This window comes from Rattus norvegicus, chromosome 2 (genome assembly GCF_036323735.1).
Source record: "Rattus norvegicus strain BN/NHsdMcwi chromosome 2, GRCr8, whole genome shotgun sequence".
Taxonomy (NCBI): Eukaryota; Metazoa; Chordata; class Mammalia; order Rodentia; family Muridae; genus Rattus; species Rattus norvegicus.
In genome coordinates this window covers 41,437,611-41,459,380 of record NC_086020.1, presented here as the reverse complement: position 1 = coordinate 41,459,380, position 21,770 = coordinate 41,437,611, and the positions used below count along the sequence as shown (strand labels likewise).

The following is a 21,770-nucleotide window of genomic DNA, read 5'->3' as shown; positions in this document are numbered from 1 at the left end:
GGAAAAATGGGAGTAAGAAATCAATTATCACCAGTCCAGCCTGAGTGAGAGTCATGTCAGCTAGTAGCACCGTTTTTCTTATTTCCTGACCATAAAGGTCCTAGCTTAACGCATAAGAGTGTGCCTTTCTGAACTTCAAATTATTTCCTAAGATTTTCTACATCAGAGTCAATAGTAGAAAACATCTCAACCTAGTTGCACTAATAACTTTTATTCCCAATGTTTTGTAAGGGTGGAGGTCATTGCTGACAATCTAAGTATCTAAGTTCTTCACAGGACCAAGGGCATTTCCTCCTATTGATGCTGGACAATGCCATCCTCTGCCACATATGTGGCTGGAGTCATGGGTCCCTCCATGTGTACTCATTGGTTGGTGGTTTAGTCCCTGGGAGCTCTGGTGAGGTTTGGTTAGTTCTTCTTATAGTGTTGCAAACCCCTTCTGCTCCTTCAGTCTTTTCTCTAACTCCTCCATTGGGGTCCCCTTGTTCAGGCCAATGGTTAGCTGCAACCATCCTCATGTGTATAAGTAAGGCTCTGGCAGAGCCTCTTGGGAGGCATCCATATCAGGCTCCTGTCAGCACACTTCTTGGCATCAGCAATAGTGACTGGGTTTGGTGACTGCATAAAAGATGGATCCCCAGGTGGGCCAGTCTCTGGATGGCCTTTCCTTCAGTCCCTGCTCCATTCTTTGACCCTGTATTTCCTCCCATGAGTATTTTGTTCTCCCTTCTAAGAAGAAATGACACATCCACATTTTGGTCTTCCTTCTTCTTGGGCTTTTGGTCTGAATGCTCTCTGAGTCCAGTGAAACCAAGGATGGGGATTGGAGCTAACTTCAGAGAGTTCTCTATTTTAGGTTTAGAGTGGCTCTTGCAGCTTCCCACCACCCTAGAGCCTTAGCTCGTCCCCTGACTCACATGATAATGACTGCGAAACCAAGTGGACAGGTGCTTGAGAACAGCCATCTCAATTCCTGAAAGATTGCCCTGTGGCATCTTTCCTTGGGTGCTGATAACAGGGTCCAGGGACTTTGGCCTCAGCCCAAAAGTAACGAGAAACTAAAAAAGAACAACCAGGGAACTTTCCTACCTCAGACAGGAAGGGTAGGAAGGAGAGCCTGGTGCACATGCAGAGGCCTGCAAGGACCTGTCCTACCCAGTCTTTGTGCCCTTCCCCTTTTCAGCTTGTCAGTGGGGTTGCCAATGTCCAAGTGACCTAGTCAGGTAGCTCTTTTTTTTCTTAGATTTCTTTTTTTTACTTTACATTTCAAATGTTATACCCTTTCCCAGTTTCCCCTCCATAAACCCCCTATCCCATCTCCCCTCCCTCTGCTTATATGAGGGTGTTCCCCACCCATTTGCGAACCATTTCCCCCCTCCACGACCTGACACTCCCCTGCACTGGGGGATTGGGGGGGTGGTCTGGCCTTGACAGGACCAAGGGCTTCTCCCATTGGTGCCCAACAAGGCCATCCTCTGCTACATATGCAGCTGGAAACATTTGTACTCTTTGGATGGTGGTTTAGTCCCTGGGAGCTCTGGTTGGTTGGTATTGTTGTTCTTATGGGGTTGCAAGCCCCTTCAGCTCCTTCAATCCTTTCTCTAAATCCTCCAATGGGAACCCCATTCTCAGTTCAAGCTGCAAGCATTCACCTCTGTATTTGTCAGGCTCTGGCAGAGCCTTTCATGAGACAGCTATATCAGGCTCCTGTCAGCTTGCACTTCTTGGCATCAGCAATATTGTCTGAGTTTGGTGGCTGTATGTATATGGACTGGATCCCCAGGTGGGGGCAGTCTCTGGACGGCTTTTCTTCAGTCTCTGCTCCAAACTTTGTCTCCATATCTCCTCCTGTGAGTATTTTTGTTCCCCCTTATAAGAAGGGCTGAAGCGTCCGTTCTTTGGTTGTCCTTCTTCTTGACTTTCATGTGGTCTGTGGATTCTATTTTGGGTAATCCGAGCTTTTTGGCTAAACTCTTAAGGTCTCTCTTAGGTCTCTCTCTCTCTCTCTCTCTCTCTCTCTCTCTCTCTCTCTCTCTCTCTCTCTCTCTCTCTCTCTCCTCAGATTTACTATTGGTCTGCGTCATCTCTGGGAGGGCCCAGCTCTATTGTAGCCACTCTTTGCACATATTTGAGACTAGTGTTAATTCCTTATGAAGATGATTTTTTCCTTTTTGTGTGTGGAGGGGTCTGTGCTTATGTGTGAGGAACCACTGACTGGCTGTGCACATGAATGGATAGCTAGTGCCCATAGACCGAAGCCTGCCCCCTCTTCCCCACCCTTGCCTGAGGAAGCTTGCTGGGGAAGCTTCTAAGGGAATGCATGTCTTTCCCCTCCCTTCACTCTACACTTGTTCCTGTTCTTTCAAATTGTTTTAGTGAAGCTGAAAATGCAGCTCAGTACTGGATTCCCTCCTAGTGCTGTAGGAGTCGGCAGAGTTAGGGCTTGGTTATTGGCAGGAAGGCTGCTCCTGTGGACTGGGAAAGCGCAAGACCTTTTCAAAAAGAATACAATGTAACATTCTTTTGGAAGTCTCTCAAGGCCTGCTTACCTACTGCAAAAATATCCTAGAAAAACTACTGAGAGGTTTAAATGTAAAATGGATCCAAAACTTCATAATGAAAATTTCCTTAATTTTAACAGAGTTTGGGGTCAAAAGACAAAATAAAACTTAGGGAAAATATACTTGAGTGCTGGGAGCTCTGCAGCAGCCTTGGTGGGGGGGATAGGAGGGAGGGGCCACAGCAGGTGGGGGTTCAGGTACAGGTGTGAGGCCACATGCTTTCCCCATTGCTTACCCGGCATTGCTCACCAAACTGCTCACCTTGGACAGACTTCCAAAGAGGTGACAGATGTCAAAAAGAGTCATAATAACCAAGAAAGTGTCCCTACAACAGCACAGAAAAAAACTCAAGGAAGGCATTCCTAATTGTCATCCTTAATTCTTGATCTGAAATAAAATAAAAAGCAAATGGAAAAATTTTGGATGTTTATTGGAGACAAATATTTGGCTCTTTTGCAAATAAATTGACTGGTAATGCTTAAAAGTCGGATATGGAATTTAGTGAAAATGCTTCTGCTGATATTACATATAATATCAGAAATCAATTGGCAACAGTATGAGATTAACAAGCAGGAGAATTTTAGCAGGGTTTGTTGAGGATGCTTCTAAAACATGACATACTTGCTAGTGACACAGTCCTGGTGGAAAACACTTAGGCAGGACATGTGTGAGCATCAAATCTCAAGGGCCCTCTGAATACTCAGATGGATTTTACTCCTTCACTAGGTTATGAATGCATTCTGGTTACTTTCCATTTATTTATTTATTTTTGTATAGAAGCCATGCAGTTTATTTACAATATTGTACATTAAGGGAATATGTTTGAAGATCACACAGGTAGTTCCCAAAGCTATACATGAAACACATACTGAGAGGTTCTTACAAAATGTAGGACAGAATTTGGCAGACTGTTGTGGATCGTGAGTATTATGCAACCATTATCCAGAAATAAGTCAAAACATTCACATCAGTAGAATTTCAAGAAATTAAAGGCTAAAAACATTTAGCTAATAGCTGTTATCATATAGTTGAAAGACTACCATGTAAGGATGGGGATTTATAAAACAGGTCAGTTTTCAAAAGCTCTCCATGAATAATAGGCTTTCAGTAATTTCATATAAAAGTCTTCAGATGTTATTTTTCAAATTATGTTCAGGACTGAACTATATTATCGGTAGATATATAGATTAAATCTATGACTTTTATATAATTATTTATTGTACTCTAAGGAATTCTCAATTTTTCACCTTGGGAACAAAGGTGAGAAGAAAGCCAATCAGTTAATTTAGGATGGAGGAAAAGCTCTTGGTAGGAGCAAATCGTCAACACGGAAAATAAGGAGTCCAGGAACTGCAGAAGGACCAAATTCTGTTAGCTGGACTGTCAACACCTGTCTGTCTATATGACCTCATCATAGCCATCTTATTTACTGGAATACAAAGGTAAATGAGAAAGACTCTTTCCCATGTTTGAGGTTTTTAAAAGGAGTGCTAGATCTCCTTCATTTCCTTCCGAGGTTCTCAACATTTATGCAATGTTTATGTCTCGGTCCTTTGAACTCAACACGGTTCTTAGAGACCCTGCATGCCGAGTACTGGAATGCTCAGGTGCTGACAAGCCACAGGACAGGGTCACGGAGTCCCTGGTCCTATTTTCCATTCATTATCAGAGTAGACTGAAGCCGCTCTTTGCCAGAGAACTACCAGTTTAAATATGGGGAACAAAGAGGTAAGATTAAATGAAAACAGATAAATCCTTGTGTGTGTGTGTGTATGTGTGTGTGTGTGTGTGTATGTGTGTGTGTGTGTGTGGTGTGTGGTGTGTGGTGTGTGTGTGTGTGTCTGTGTGTGTGTGTGTGTGTCTGTGTGTGTGTGTCTGTGTCTGTGTGTGTCTGTGTCTGTGTCTGTGTGTGTGTGTGCAGAAACTGTTCCTCCTCAATGGCACAGGAGACTTAGACTTCTAGAGAAAAATTGTCTTTGCAACCCAAAAAGGATCTGACCAAGTGTAGTTAATGAACATCATAGCCGTCAAACTCTGAGGTAGTGGTTCTTAAATTCTTACTTCCCTTCTCAAAAGATAGATGTCAGCTCCCCCTGACCACCACGCTTCCATTCTCTCTGAGGACGGAAACAGGGTTTTCAGTAGTCTTCCATTAACTTCCAACTGCAGAGATGGACAGCAACTTCCCAAGATGGTCAGCAACTTCCCAAGATGGTGGAACAAAGATGGGCACTCGGAGTGGACAAATTCTGTTCATGGTGATTAAACAAGATACACTTTCCAATTCTTCAACCATTTTCTGATCTCCTTTTGTTGTCCATGGTTCTCTGTCAATACTGAGACTCTTAATACAAGTCTCCCTTCCCTTCATTCTTTTCTTTCAGATACCCCTGGTCTCCTGTCCCTAAAGCAAAACAAAACTGTCTTTTTTTTTTTTCTTGTCTCAAGTTTATTTGTAAAAACAGCACAGGACACTGACCATGTGTAAATAGTGTGTAGGTGGTTGTGTCACAGCAGTCTGTCTGTCTTCACAGTGGCAGGAGCCTTTTCTATGGGTCCTTCACAGGGGCCTGGGCACCCTTGGGAGCCTGGGCTAGAGCTTTGGCCTGGGCCTTAACTGGAGCTATGGCCTCTGCCTTGGTTTGAACCTTGGACTTTGGTTGGCAGAGCCTACGACCCTTGGCCATGTATCTTCGAATCCTCTTGCCAAGCTTGGGGTGAGCGATGAAAGCCAGACGGCTGAGTTTGCGGCTGGAGCCCTTTAGCATCTTGGGCTCGACAGTCTGAGGCTTCACAAGGGCCCTGATGGCCTCTGCTCGTGCACTCACTGCCTTGGCATTGTTGGCCTGCATCTTCCTCAGGCCTTTCCTGTTGTGCTTCTTGGCAAAGTGCATGTTCCTCAGGAACTTGGGGTCAGCCCCTTTAAGAGAGTCATATCTTCGTGACTGGGGTTTCTTGATGTCATTTCTGTGCCATTTGAGGGACTGGCTGTGTGTGGTGTGGTTCTTGGACTTGGTCATGTCTGCAGGGTAACCCGCAGCTCCCACAGCGCCTGGGACCAGAAGGAATTGGAGCAAAATTGAGGTTTTTGTTTTCTTTTTTTCCCCAGACTGCACTGTTGCTCTGACACCAGTGGATCTGTGAATCTGTAATCCCTTAATTGGGTCTGTTAGGAATGTCAAAAACAAACAAGCAGACAAAACTTGTACCTTTAAATACTTCAAAAGGAAAATTCTCTGTAAAAACCCTGTCTGGCAGTCAAGTTCCGTACACATGATTTGTTGCAACTACTAATTTGGAATGCCTTGTTACACTGTAGCCGTCTCCTCTTCCTGTTAACTTTTTACATCATGTTTTCTTCTGCAAGCTTTACCTTTACTGCTGCTGTGTGTTAAAAGTTCTTGAGATAAGAACATCTGAGTTTGGTGCTTTTCATAGACGGAGTGCTCGCTGCCTGTTAGTCACTGTGTCCACCACTACACTCCTTTAATTTTGCCTCCTGCATGTCGGCTGTGCTGCCCAACACAGAGCTCTTCCTTTCACAAAGCCGTCTTTCTTTGTAATGAAAATGTTTCAAAACCTCCCGTTCTTTATGCATTTGTAGTCTGAACCCCTTTTTTTCTCCTATGTGCTGTGTTTAATGACATGGGCATATGATTAAAAAGCTCTTGATTAGGAATGCTGTGTCTAATACTTAGTCTCTTGACTTTGCAATCTTCGCCTTATTAAATTTCTATGATGACTAATTCTGCTTGTCCTTTATAATTTCCTTATCCTAGTTATTACTAGGTTTCCCCCCTTTTTTGGACAGAAACAAAACTCCTTCTATTATCTATCTATGCATATTTCTGTGATCATTTTGGCTTTCTAAAATTACACTAAATACATTATTTGTGCAATTTCAATACTATATGATACAACCATCATTTTGGTGGTTATCTTTAATTCACTTTTAAAATTCGAAGATCTCACGGAACTTTGCAGCTGGGGAAGACACTGTTCATGATGATGCTTCCATTTATCATGGCCCTGACCCTACACGCAGAACTCCCAAGGTTACGAGATGCAGAGACACGTGCTTATCTGTTTCTTATTCAAAATTTCCTGAAAAGAGAGTCCTAAGTGAGTCAGGTACCTGGCTCTTCTATTGGTTCTAGAGACTGAACTCAGGTCTCAGGCTTATGTAGAAAATACTCACTGACATAGACCCTTGCAGCCCACCGTCCACCAGAGGTAGTGGAGAAGAAAGGACACAGGGCAAGTGGACCTGTTAGAAAGGTTCTTTGGAGCAACTCTCTTCTGGGTTGTCTGGAATCTGGCAGTTCAGTTCACAGGTCAGCAGCAAGCGGCAGCTTGATCCATGCCTGGGATATACCAGAAGTCCAATACAGTTGGGATCACAACGGTGGAACTACCTAGCATCATACACAGCCAGGCCTTAGCCTTGGCTTGAGTCAGCAGGAGGGTCCAGGAGGAATGTCAGAAGTTCTCCGCTGTGCCTCTCTCAGGAAAACGAAGATCAGGGAAGATGCAAGACCCATGACTGTTGCACATCTAGCTCTATAAGCAAGCCAAGCTCAGTCTCTGCCACTGTCAGTCGAGTCCTTTTCATACTGTCTCCAAGCATCACATTCCCTCCACTTGTCCTGCCTTTGCACATATCTTGAATACACATTATGGCCTACACTTTCCAAATAACTAGATATTACTATGTGTACCTTTTGTTTGTTTGCTTGCTTTTTGGTTTTATCTTTTTAAGACAGAGTTTCTCTATATAGCAAGAGTTGTCCTGGAACTTGCTCTGTAAACCAGGCTGGCCTCAAACTCCTAGAAATCCATCTGCCTCTGCCTCTTAAGTGCTGGGATTAAAGGCATGTACCACTATTGCCTAGTGAAGTGGATACTTTTTAAAAACATTTTATTTTTAGTTCTAATTGTATGCATGTGTATCTCAGTGTGGGTATGTATGTATGCTTTCAAGTGCCTGTGGAAAACAGAGTTGTAGGATCCCCTGTCACTAGAGTTATAGGTGGCCGTGAGCCACCTAGATATTGGTACTGGAAACCGAATGTCAGTCCTCCACAAAAGCAGTAATCCTTAACCACTGAGCCATCTCTCTAGTCCTGAGTCTTCTTAATTAAAGAACACTTAAGTGCACAAGGGAAAACAACTGCAGATGATAGAAGTGAACAGAAGTTTAGAAGCTGAAACTCAGGAGGCCGTGTATAACATGACGGCCTAGTAGTGTCAGATTCTCTTAAGAATCAGAGTCGGGAAGGAAGACAGTGTACAGGAAGATTCCAGGCTCCCTCTCCAATTCCCAAGGAAGCAGCCAGAAAAAGGTGAAAGCACATAGGCAGACCTTTCTCCCTGAGTTGCAGGGAGGAGGACGCCATGACCACAAACAAGTATGTGGTAGAGAGATGGGAGAGAAATGGAAGTGGAGAGGTTCATGTGCTGTGGAGAGAGGCTGAGCTGGAGATGTGATGGTGCTGATGCCCAATACATCAAAATGAGACCAAAAAGTCTACAAAAAATACCCATTGAGTTAGTTTTGTGTTGTCCAACTACTCTTGGGATTTGGGACCCAAAGCATGACAAATACAAAGGCAGATGCTGGCAGCCAATCATTGAGCTGAGAATGGGGTCCCCATTAGAGGAGTTAGATAAAGGGCTGAAGGAGCTGAAGGGCTTTGTAACCCCATAAGAACAACAATATCAACTACCAGAGCTCCCTGGGAGTAAACCACCATCCAGAGTGTACACATGGACAGACCCATGGCTCCAGCTGCATATGTAGCAGAGGATGGCCTTGTTGGGCACCAATGGGAGGAGAAGCCCTTGGTCCTGCCAAGGCTCGACCCCCCCCCCCCACTGTAGGGTAATGTCACAGCAGGGGGTGGGAAAGGTTGGGTAGATGGGTGGAGGAACGCCCTCATAGAAGGAGGGGGGCAATAGAATAGGGGATTTATGGACAGGAAACCAGGAAAGATGATAACATTTGAAATGTAAATAAATAAAAAAAATCCAATAAAAAAGAAGAAAGGAAAAAGAAGAAAAAATTCATCCTTAACTGCTCTGTGCGCCTTGCACATTCCACACAACGATATCAACCAACCAGAGCTCCCTAGGACTCTAGGATCTAGAAGTAGATCTTGTTTGTAAGTTTTGTATATTACAGAGTGACATACCCAGAGGGCAGCCCTGATACGATTCACCCTCATGAATCCTGAATTGACTTTCTGTTCTGATCCTTGCCTGATCTTGACTCAAACTGATGCTGTTTCCAGAGACTTGCTTGGAGAGTAGCTTCAAAAAGGGCTGCTAAAGCAAATATAACCTGCTTCTTTTATTTTGACTTAACCATTTTTCCAATTTTCTTTTGGGCTCCACAAAAGAAATTCTTTATCTCAATCATTAGGAAGCAATCATAAGAAGACCACCATCTCGGGCTGGAGAAATGGCTCAGCCATTAAGGGCTAGGCTCACAACCAAATATATAAGAAGACCATCATCTCAATTCTTTAAGTTTTGATCATTTAATAAATTACAGATATATTGTCATTTTAATGGATAATTTACAAATAATTACAGTTTTGGACAAGGAGGAAACTAAATAGAGCACTTTCCTTTCCTTTTCTCTTCTTTCTTTCTTAGGTAAAGGTATCCTTGGGGCAGTGGAATTAGCATCAAAATACAGATAACTCCAGGGCAAGCCACAACATTTTCCTTTCCTCCTTTAAATTATTGTGTTTTTTTTCCCCTGTCTCAAAATCTCTCCCCACTGTCCCTTACTAACTTTCTGACTTCTAAGTCTATTTCAAGTGAAACACATTTATCTAGAGTTTTGAGTAAATGACTTAGTGTTGGTTCTCAGAACCAGAATCCCACTTAGTACCATGAACAGTGACCTGAATGTATTTAAGGAGTAAATCCCAGATCTCCTAAAACATATGAACTCTGTTCACTTTTAAATCATTCGATATGTGCAGCTTATTGAAGCAAATATTATGGTACAGTGTTGAGAAATCTTCAAACTACAGTAGGTAATGACCTCCACTCTTCCTCAGACTTAAAGGAAACAGAAGAAAATGCTCTTTCATAAATTGGATTTTTTTCACAGGGCTGTGATTACCTTTGTCTTGACATGACAGCCCCAAACACTGGGCACCCTTGAGTATATTTGTGAAGATGATGATGTCTGCTTCAATTCTTTTAAGTATTCGTTCTCTCTTCCTTGCTCTCCCAGAGGAAGAATAAACAGATGAGACCAGCACTTTCTTTTCTTTCTTAGTTTCTTTTTTTTTTTCAGATTTTTGTCTCAAGAGTATTTGTAAAAACAGCACAGGACACTGACCATGTGTAAATAAAGTGTAGGTAGGTGTGTCACAGCAGCCCGTCTGTCTTCACACTGGCAGGAGCCTTTTCTATGGGGCTTTCACAGGCACCTGGGCACCCTTGGGAGCCTGGGATGGAGCTCTGGCCTGGGTCTTAGCTGGAGCTTTGGCCTCTGCCTCGGTTTGAACCTTGGGCTTTGGCTGACAGAGTCTACAACCCTTGACCAGGTAGCTTCAAATCCTCTTCCCAAGCTTGGAGTGAGTGATGAAATCCAGACAGCTCAGTTTGTGGCTGGGGCCCTTTGGAATCTTGGGCTGGATGGGCTGAGGCTTCACAAGGGTCTTGATGGCCTGTGCTCGTGTACTCATTGCCTTTGCATTGTTAGCTTTCCTCTTCTTCAGGCCTTTCTTGTTGTGCTTCTTGGCAAAGTGCGTGTTCCTCAGGAACTTGGGGTCAGCCCCCTTAAGAGATTCATATCTTTGTGACTGGAGTTTCTTGATGCCGTTTCTGTGCCATTTGAGGGACTGGTTGTGTGTGGTGTGGTTCTTAGACTTGACTGTGTCTGCAAGGTAAGCCATGGTTCCTGCAGGGCCTTGGACAGGAAGCAGACCAGCATTTTCAAATCCTTTTGCTAATTGAAAGAACCATTAGACAACCCATGACTTGAGAAGCAAAAGCTGGTAAAATATGACTTTTCAAGAAAAATGCCCTATTTAGACTTACTGATTTATAGAAGACACAAGCATAGGGGAAAATAGATTCTTGTCTTTCCCACTGGTTTAAGCAGAGACAGTTGTCGGTGCCCCATGCCCGCACCGACACGGTATCAAGAATCGGGCGAAAGCCTGCGGGATTAAAGAAACACACACACACAGGTTATTCGTGTCAAGCCAGAAGATAAAGAGAGGGGGAATCCTCCATCTTCCTCTAAGGGCACAGGAATGACTCCAGGGACCTGAACCATGAGAGCTGAATCTTCATGCTCCCAGGATCAGCAAGTCTCACCAGCCACCTCTGGCAGCTGGCATACTCCTGCAGCATCCTGTAGGAAAAACACAAACATTCCCTCTTCCCCATATAAAATACCTGAACAGGATCATGCCAATACATGGATCTTTCTATTTCACCTAGACAGAAGTATGCCCAGTTGTAGGGTGCCATAAACACTCAGAGTGTTCCTTGGCATCCAAATTTTAAAATTGAAATAAAAGGAGCATTATTTAAATAATTGTATAGCATACAGGGATATAACTCCCCCTTTTTATTTATTAAGATATTGTTAAGATATTATTTACCTGCAAATCAAAACAACCCTGAGATTTCACCTCACACCAGTGCGATTGGCTAAGATCAAAAACTCAGGTGACAGCAGATGCTGGCGAGGATGTGGAGAAAGAGGAACACTCCTCCATTGTTGGTGGGATTGCAGACTAGTAAAACCATTCTGGAAATCAGTCTGGAGGTTCCTCAGAAAATTGGACATTGAACTGCCTGAGGATCCAGCTATACCTCTCTTGGGCATATACCCAAAAGATGCCTCAACATATAAAAGAGACACGTGCTCCACTATGTTCATCGCAGCCTTATTTATAATAGCCAGAAAATGGAAAGAACCCAGATGCCCTTCAACAGAGGAATGGATACAGAAAATGTGGTACATCTACACAATGGAATATTACTCAGCTATCAAAAACAACGACTTTATGAAATTCGTAGGCAAATGGTTGGAACTGGAAAATATCATCCTGAGTGAGCTAACCCAATCACAGAAAGACATACATGGTATGCACTCATTGATAAGTGGCTATTAGCCCAAATGCTTGAATTTACCCTAGATCCCTAGAACAAACGAAACTCAAGACGGATGATCAAAATGTGAATGCTTCACTCCTTCTTTAAATGAGGAAAAAGAATACCCTTGGCAGGGAAGGGAGAGGCAAAGATTAAAACAGAGACTGAAGGAACACCCATTCAGAGCCTGCCCCACATGTGGCCCATACATATACAGCCACCCAATTGGACAAGATGGATGAAGCAAAGAAGTGCAGGCCGACAGGAGCCGGATGTAGATCGCTCCTGAGAGACACAGCCAGAATACAGCAAATACAGAGGCGAATGCCAGCAGCAAACCACTGAACTGAGAATAGGTCCCCTATTGAAGGAATCAGAGAAAGAACTGGAAGAGCTTGAAGGGGCTCGAGACCCCAAAAGTACAACAATGCCAAGCAACCAGAGCTTCCAGGGACTAAGCCACTACCTAAAGACTATACATGGACTGACCCTGGACTCTGACCCCATAGGTAGCAATGAATATCCTAGTAAGAGCACCAGTGGAAGGGGAAGCCCTGGGTCCTGCTAAGACTGAACCCCCCGTGAACTAGTCTATGGGGGGAGGGTGGCAATGGGGGGAGGGTTGGGAGGGGGACACCCATAAGGAAGGGGAGGGGGGAGGGGGATGTTTGCCCGGAAACCGGGAAAGGGAATAACACTCGAAATGTATATAAGAAATACTCAAGTTAATAAAAAAAAAAAATAGACACTATGAAAAAAAAAATAAATGGCCTAACCCTGGCAAAAAAAAAAAAGATATTATTTACCGCACCGACAGACAGTATCTTCTGGATGAGGACAGTGGGCACCTGTGAGCTCACCTAGGTCTCACATCCCTCTGTCAGCTTCTTCCTTGAACTCCCCATTAGCCTGAGACCTTCTTTCATAGACAGTGACTGCATTTGAGAATACCCATTCTTATACTGTGTGAAATATTTGTCATGCTTTCATTTGCATTCCAAGTGGTTCCACATGAAAATGTACATGTGGTGAGCATCAATCCTTTATTATGAACAAAATATAAGAAAAGTCCCATATTTTATCCAGCTTCATTTCAAATGTGTTATTAAAGAATCTGTGAAAACCTGTTTTGAATTTTCTTTTCTTTTCTTTTCTTTTCTTTTCTTTTTCGGAGCTGGGGACCGAACCCAGCTGTTTTGAATTTTCAACATCTCTGCAAGCACTATGCTCAATGAAGGGAAATTTACGTTACCTGGGAATAAGTTTATCATATTAGGTACAAGATTATAGTACAGTAAGCCTTACCTGTTTTATAAATTTAGCAGTAGCCACAGGTGCTGTAATCCTACCTCTGAAAATTAAGAATAACTTCCGTAGGGCATTGTGGAGTACACAAGAATACCAAAGAGGTCAGACAATTGGATCGATTTGCAGTGGCAGGCGGTTTGTGACTCTGACAGCATCTTTCTACATGGAGAGCTATAAACACTTAGACAGAAATGAAAGACTGATTAAACGTACGTGTCATCAATAAAACCTCATTGAGAACATGTATGTAAGCCACATTTTCAAAGAGTGCAGACATAGGAAGGCCTGAATGGGGTCTTTTTCAGTTAAACAAGGAGAAACTAAAGGGAACAGAATGGCAGACTGTGGAAGGCAGATGATGAAAGAACAGAAAAACTGAGAGGCAAATTTCCAGGAGCGTAGAGGCAGCGAAGTCTGATTTAAGGTAGTCAGCTCACTGAAGATAAACCTGTGATCCAAACACATGTTCTGTTTCCAGGGTGCAAATTTAGAGTTCTTCGAGGAGAAAAATACCTAAGTTCTAACCCGTTTGAACTACTCTCGGAATCCCCCAAATGTGCTGGTGTCACAGTAGGAAAAGTAACCACATTGTTTCTCCTTGGGGTAATTTAAGCAGGGACATACCCAGAATTGCATGTTCTACCTTGCTCACTGTCTTTTGTCTATGTACTGTTTGTCTGTATGTCTGCCTGTAGAATGTGTCTGAATCTGTATCTGTTGAATTCTCTTTTGCTTGTCTCTCCCTGTGGCTGTGACCCTAATAAAAAGCTTTTCTATTTGGAAAGAACAGGGGGATGCTTTTCAGGAATCTTTAAGAACGTTTTATAAAGGATGAATTTTACTGACTCTAAGTGGCCCCACTGATCCAGGTGACAAACAGTTCAGTACTGTCTTCTCATGAAGGCATAATTTAAAAGCTATATTTTAAATTAAGAAATAATTACAAAAATGTGACATGATAAGCACCCATTTGTCTTATAACCACTCAAAATCTATCCACGAGGACTATTTTGCTCAAATATATTCTAGAGGATGTTTGTTCTCAAAAGAGATTCATCTTCCTTTCCAATACCCCCAAACCCTGTTCTTCGGTTTCTGGTCCCAGTGCAGTAAATCTGAGCTTCTCTTCTCACTGGGCCAGTCAGTACAGTTCAGGCAGTGCTCTGTGTGGGACTCATGTAGGGATATGTTATGGGTTAGGGGCCAAGGTGAACTCTTCTTTTGAATATTTCTCTGTAATCATTGTTTTCTCTACATATAGTACTTTTTTTCTTTTTTTTCAGAGCTGGGGACCGAACCCAGGGCCTTGTGCTTGCTAGGCAAGCGCTCTACCACTGAGCTAAATCCCCAACCCCCATATAGTACTTTTTAAATTAAAATACATACAAGAATTTTCTTTGTAATATCCAAGGAGGTGTACTCTGATTGAACATCTGTGAGAAATATCTTGATGTCATTGGTCAAAGAAATGAGGAGGAAAGGGTTTCTGCCGTCCAGATGTACTGATGCACTACCTGTTTGTGAACAACAAAGTTTAAAGCTTTATGTTCTTAGAGCTAAAATTGTGGTCCCAACTGGCAAGTTTTATTTCCTTCTACACATGGAGAGTGTTTTAAAGAAAGAAATATATGCTAAGTCCTGCATGATGCCCATATGTGTACTCTCAGTACTCTACAGGCCGAGAGTATTTACCAAGAGTTGGAAGCCAGAATGTGTCACTTAGTCATTGTTGGATAGTCATCACTACAATGGGAGTCACTGTCTCTGAAAATAAAAAAAGAGCAAGTATCTCTAACTGCTTTGAATTTTGTCTTTTTCCAAATAAAGTTGTTCCGGAATATAGACCATGTAGGTTACATAAATCTCTAAACACATGACAATGATATGAGATTAAATCTACTTAAATATTGGCCAGCCAGTCAGTCAGTCAGAAGTCTGAGACAATAGAAAAAAACCACAGGTGTTAGAACTTAACAAGACAAGGTTGACCTCTTGCTCTTAGTAAAGAGATACGGAAGATTGTACAAATATCTTTCCTCACTCTTGAGTTCTGAAGAGCTTCATGCGATGGGCAATGCGGGCTCTACACACAGTAGCTTCTCCAATCTACTTGGGGTTCATCTGGAAATATGGTTGAGTGCCATTGACTTAACTAAACCTTCCCAATCCTGTAACCGAATCCCTGGAAGTATTGGGTCTTCCCAAGGCTGGGAACCAAGCGTTCAATACATGGACGTTCTGGGGAGTTTCCACCATAAACTAGAATTTCAGCTATAAACAGAATTCATCTTTGCCATTGTCTAATGAAAATGAACTTTGCTGAAAAGTCATTACTAACTATACTAGACAAGAAGCCCAAGGCACACCAGTGCATGGAGAGCTTACTGCTGGTTCTCCAGATCCATTCCTTCTATACAGAAGAGCTCTCTGCACCTACACAGAAGAGTCTCTGCTTCCCGAATAGTAGATACTTCACATAAAACTCAATTATAGCAGTTTTGACTACTTAATGACATATATATATATATGTATTTGAATAACAGAAATACAAATGCTATATGAATATATGTTATTTCCTTTGCTTCTTGGATTGGCAAAACACACACATGTCACAGGCAATCTGAAGAATGATGACTTTATGTTACCTCATGATTTGGGGTTATACAGCCCATAATGAGTGATAATATCAGGAGCATGAAGTGATTTCATAGCAGATGCTGTCAAGAAGCAAAACAATGAAAGTGGATGCTCACCTGGCTTCCTAATTTTACACCTTTTTAATCAGCCAAACACTACAGTCAAATACTGTACTTCACATGTGGTTTAAGTGTTCTGTCCTGAGTTAAACACCATAGTAGAAATACAATCGTATACATAACTAAACATGAGTCTTCTAGGCCATTCCAAATCTATTCAACGATGCAATAAAGATTAGACACCATATTGCTTACTTTGACTATTATCTTATTGTGTTTGATTGACTGTTGATATCTTACAATTTTTGTCCAGTGTCTTTTTGAAAATAACATAATTATTTTTAAGAGGAAAGTTGCTTCTGTATTTTTTAGCAGTGGAGTCTTTCCTCAGGATTCTGAATTTTTCATTTTTTTCACCTCTAAAATCCTGCATCAAATTGGATTTATCAGTATATCAAGGGACAGCAAGACATACATACCCTTTGTTTCATGTTTCTTTTGAGAAATACTTGAAAACATCTAAAGAAAACATTGATACGTTTTTGCACAAAAGTTTAGTGATATTTAGTAACCGTAAGGGGAGCTTGGATACCTTCAATATCTTCATTGATTTTTTTTCTTTTCTTTTTTTTTGGAGCTGGGGACCGAACCCAGGGTCTTGCGCTTGCTAAACAAGCGCTCTACCACTGAGCTAAATCCCCAACCCCATCTTCATTGATTTTAACGTGATGATTGCTGTCCCATGTGGTGAGAACTGCTATGCTAGTGAAAGGACACATTCTGAGGAGAATAATGCAACACTTGTGAGTCCTTCTAGGCCTATTTACAAGGGTTGGCTCACAGGGGAGAGAAGGTGTCCTACATTGTAAAGGTAAAAGTAGTGCAAGAGGCCAAACACAAATCTAGGTAGATGCTAGTCTAATTTAGAAGAATCAGAAAATACCATTTTATGACTACATTTGGGAACTGTTTAACCAAAACTGTAAATAATTTTACAGGAGGTTATGCATGTGCATGATCAATATACCCATTTGAAGCCTGTGTAAAGTGTTCAGTATATTCAAGTTCGTGTCCTGTCTGTCTTTTTATGGCCTAGTGGTCCATGGCACTACACAAGATGGCACAGTGCTTTGAAGTGAATGAAAGTACTAGGATCTTTGAGAAAACAATTACTTGTTTAAAACATCAAGCTCCGAAGAGCAAAGCTCTGTGCTATTACCTATCTATTATCATTGTTATTACTTCATCTCAAATACAGATAAAATACCAAAGCATTAGTCTCATGAACTGGTTTAAGTATATGTCAAAAGTTAGCCTTACTAACTGGTTTAAATATATATTACAAAACGAATTTCTGAAATAATCCATCAAAAGCAGCAAAGTTTCTAAGTAGTCAGCCAGGTATTTACAGCGGACTATGCAAGGTCATAATTCACTGTCTAGAATGGAGATGAGTTTCGGAATGTGAAGTTAAACATCTTTACTGCTCTTAAAAGGCCAGGTATTTACAGCGGACTATGCAAGGTCATAATTCACTGTCTAGAATGGAGATGAGTTTCGGAATGTGAAGTTAAACATCTTTACTGCTCTTACCTTCGGATTCCTGATGTCTTCACTTGATGATATTTGTCTGAGTGCTTGGGGAAATATTTAGACTCCATATCAATAAGAACTGAGGTGAGTCTAGTGTATGAGAGGATATGTGAAACACATTTTTCATTCAGCAGTGACTATGGACACAAGACCACTATATGCTGTAGCATTCTGCATAAGGGGCACTTGCAGAAGGTTGTCTGAGGTCTTCTCTGGGTTCACCCTTTCACCTAGCTGTCCATATTTTTTTATTTACTAGATCCTACAATCCCTGTAATGACCTATTTCTTCATTTTTCATTTGTTTGAGTATTCTTTTGACATCTCGTCAAAATGCTAGCTGCATTTGTTAGAACTTGGTCTCAATCTTGTCTGTACAGAAATAAGTGAATTCCTGCACAAAACACTCAAAACATCAAGTATAAACTGATAGAAGATTCTGAGCTGATGTTTCTTCCTCCCATCCTTTTGTGATTGAGAACACTCTATTTTCAGAACATCTCCTCTATTTTCCTGTCTTAATTGATTTGAATTCTATTCAGTATATTGTATGAATTAATTGTACTTGCTTATTTATATTGCACATAGTGTTTACTGTAATAATAAACATTCCATAATTTCATGCCTGAAGAGTCCTGTTTTATTCATGAATCATATTCTTTGTGGGATACTCAGCTCAGCATTTTTTTCTGGTCAGTTGGGGTTTACTATAACGTCTATCTTTTCAACTGGATAGTGATTTCTTCTCAATTTATGGCAAGTTAGTCCAGCCTTTATATGGTAGAAGAAAAGTTGTCAGAAGCCAGAGAGGTCAGTGTTTACTAATTTCCCAATGGTCAGATTACTGTGCCCAGTTCCAATATAAAATTAATTTAGGAGCTATCTATGAGATGCAATATATGATGAACCAGATGAGATAAGAAAAAAAAAGACCTTTATGGGCAAAGTGGGAGTGGAGCACGCCTTTAATCCCAGCACTTGGGAGGCAGAGGCAGGCAGAATCTCTGAGTCCAAGAGCAGCATGATCCACTGATAGATTACCAGGATAGTCAAGGCTGTGTAGAGATTTCCTATCTTGAAAACCAAACTAAAACAAACAAAAGAGACTTTTATTCTTAGGCTCTGGTGATGTGTGATAGTGTTAACAAAAACTGAACATAAATAACACCAGTGACCATTACATAATCCGTCTTCAGCTTTAGGTACTGGTTGCATGCAATGAAAACATAGCTGAAAAGAATTGAACAATTTAGGAGATTTGAACAGGTTTCAGGAATAATTTAGTTATTTCAAATTGGACAAGACCAGCGAGGCAAAAGCTTATTCAACGTTGTTGTGTTTTACACTTCTTTATTTTTGAAATAAAATTCTCAACCAAACTGGAGGGGTCAAGGACACCACAAAAAGACCTATAGAGTGAGTATGTTGTAGAAAATAATTTAATCCCAATCTAGGGCTTGTACCCTGCCTTTAATCATTCAGTTCCTGAATCAAAACACACACTATTATTATTTACACCAATCCTTAACCAGCACTAGAGCTGGGCAGATATGTACCATCTATGCTATCATCGTCTACTTCCTTATCAGTAACCCCAAGTTATTACTTACAATGTTTCATCTGTGCTGCTCTGAAGTCCAGTTGGCCAACCCTCAGAGCAATGGTTTCCTGACTCCTAACAAATTGTGTCTTTCTCCTCTCTCCACCTTCTTAACCTCCCCTTTATGTCTCCTCTGACTTCAAGCCAAGAATTCCAATTCCTGCCTTTGTCAGTTCTGACCAGCTCTAGGCTTCACCAGTTAGAAACCACCTGGGGGCAATGTCACATAGCATTATTTGCTTCGTCTTGAGGACTCTCCTCTCTGGGGCAACTAATTCTTGGGGGTTTACACTTAGCATTACAATACATAGCAGCAGGGCAAACCTGAAAAGAGTCCTTGGATCCCTGGGGACTCAAAGAGACTTGGTCACCAAACAGGGAAAATATAGGGGCTTGACCTAGGTAGGACCCATACACATTTGTAGCAAATGTGCTTCTTGGTCTTCATGCGTGGCCACTAACAAGAGGAACAGGGGCTCTCTCTGTCTTTGTTTCCTGCCTTTGAATGCCCTTCTCCATATCTGGATTGCCTGGTTGGGCCTCAGTGGAAGAGAATGTGCCTTGTCCTTCTGGGACTAGCTGTTTCCAGGTGGGGTCCATCCAAGTGGGGCTCTCCTTTTCCATAGAAGAGACAGATGGGGCATCTGGGGGAGTGACTTGTAAGGGTGGAACTGGAAAGAGAGTAGGGGTGTGTGATTTTGATGTACAGTGAACAAAAAAAAATAATTATTGGAGAAAAAAACAAAATGGAATCTGCATACTCTGAGGAATTTTGGGCCTTGAGTAATTTACAAGAACAAGTAGATACAGATCTTGTAGACATAGGCATAATTGAACTTACAGAAGCTCAAATCAAGAAATATTTGATATAAATACAGTAAATATAAAAGTATAAAGCATTCTCACTAGCACATCTAAGCATGGTATGTCCCTTTACATACAATACAACATTATAATAGTAAATCCCCTCAATACAATATTTAAAAAATGAATAGAGTGAATTATTCTTAAGAAAAAGTATTCCAAATATTTAAAGGCTTATAAAATATGCATCAAGAAAAATAATTTAACATTTTAAAATGGTTGTTTAAAGAACCTCATTTTATTTCCAGACATTGGATAAATTGTCTTTTTTTCCTTAAGACAATGGACATAGTTGATCAATTCTCCATAGTTCAGGGCTGTTAATATAACATCATATCCCAGTGGAAAGGATTCAGACTGTGCTAGCATATTTTATGAAAATTTCATCTATGCATCTCACAGTCATATAAAGTTATGACATTCTAATTGTTTCTTAAAGTACCTGTCGATTATCTTAGATACACAATCTGCAAGAGTTAGTATGTTTTAAGTTTTTATAGCTGGCCTGATGGCACTTACAAAGTTTAATATTTTATATAATACTTGTGTAATTTGAGTATTAAATATGTACAATTCAAGTCATAGAGCAATCTTGGCAGCTACAGGTTTTTCATACTAGGTTCATTCTATCTGAATAAAATACCATGACTAAAACAAACTTAGGAATTAAAAGCTTTATTTCATCTTAAAGTTGCAGTTCAGCATGAAGAAAAATTAATGCAAAAACACAAAAGTTCATGCAAACCTATCACACACATGCATGAAAGGAAATCATAAGACATGTGGAACACCATCAAATACAAAAACTTTTAATTTTTGGCATGAAGGAGACACCAGGTCAATGGGATGTATGTCTTCAGCATGTTCATAGATGAAAATCCCCCACACTAAGGAAAGGCACATCTGTGCACACCAACCCCCTCCCCCACAGACACTCACGCAGAACACGAAATAGGAAACAGGTAATTTCTCAATCCACCCAGCAGTTGTAGCACTGAATACAAGTCTTAAAGACCATAACAGGAAACCCAAAATAGTATACCCAGAAAAACTGGTGATTTAAGGAGAATGGAAATTTTTTATGACATAAAAGCCTAAACAAATTATATTCAACAAACTAAACCTAAGGGAGATATAGTAAACATTATTTCTCCCTGAAGGGAGAATTGAGTACTACAGAGAGAGTTAGATTGTGGCAACTCTTAATTATTAAAGAAGAAAATACACGAAGAAAACACAAAAATCAACAACAGGATTACCACTACTTACAAAGCATATCAATAATTGTAAATATCTGTCATTAATTCTCCAGTCAAAGGACAGATCAAGACAGAATGGCATAGAGAAATATAACACATAGACCTACATATCTAAGTATATAGATACATAGGTAGGCATACGCACAAACATTTTGTACACACAGACAGACATATATACATACATACACATTTGGTGGATGGAGCAGAGACCCAACAGCCACCATTTATTTTTAGACTCAACCTTTTTATAGCTTCTTAGACAAAAGTTCTTTATAAAATTACCTCACAGATAGAATGTTACACAAAAGGGAGTTAGAGAAGGATGTTGATAGTAAGTTCAAGGCAATATTTCTTACTCTGAGCTCATAAGTTTAAAGCAACAGTTTCATATAGTCTTATCTTTTAAGATTTTATTTTATGTATGTGAGTACACTGTCCTCAGACACACCGGAATATCCCATTACAGATGGTTTTGAGTCACCATGTGGTTGCTGGGAATTGAACTCAGGACCCCTGGAAGAGCAGTAAGTGCTCTTTACTGCTGAGCCAACTCTCAAGACCCTATATGACCTTGTTGTATCCCAGGGCACACCTGACCTGGAATGATTGTTTGTCCATGATCATTAATTTGTTCCAATCCTATTTTTCTTTCATGAGCAACTGATGAAAGTTCATTCTATTCCTTATTATGCAGTCTTTACTTACTATCCGGTGAGGAGGGGACACATATTCTTGATTCTTACTTCATTATATCTTTCTGA

General features: G+C 41.0%; 2 pseudogenes; both read right to left on the bottom strand.

The window, feature by feature from the left end:
* On the bottom strand, positions 4,987-5,626 carry Rpl29-ps23 (ribosomal protein L29, pseudogene 23; annotated as a pseudogene).
* LOC120100557 (60S ribosomal protein L29-like) lies at positions 9,052-10,750 on the bottom strand (annotated as a pseudogene).
* Between the last annotated feature and the right edge of the window lie 11,020 nt (positions 10,751-21,770).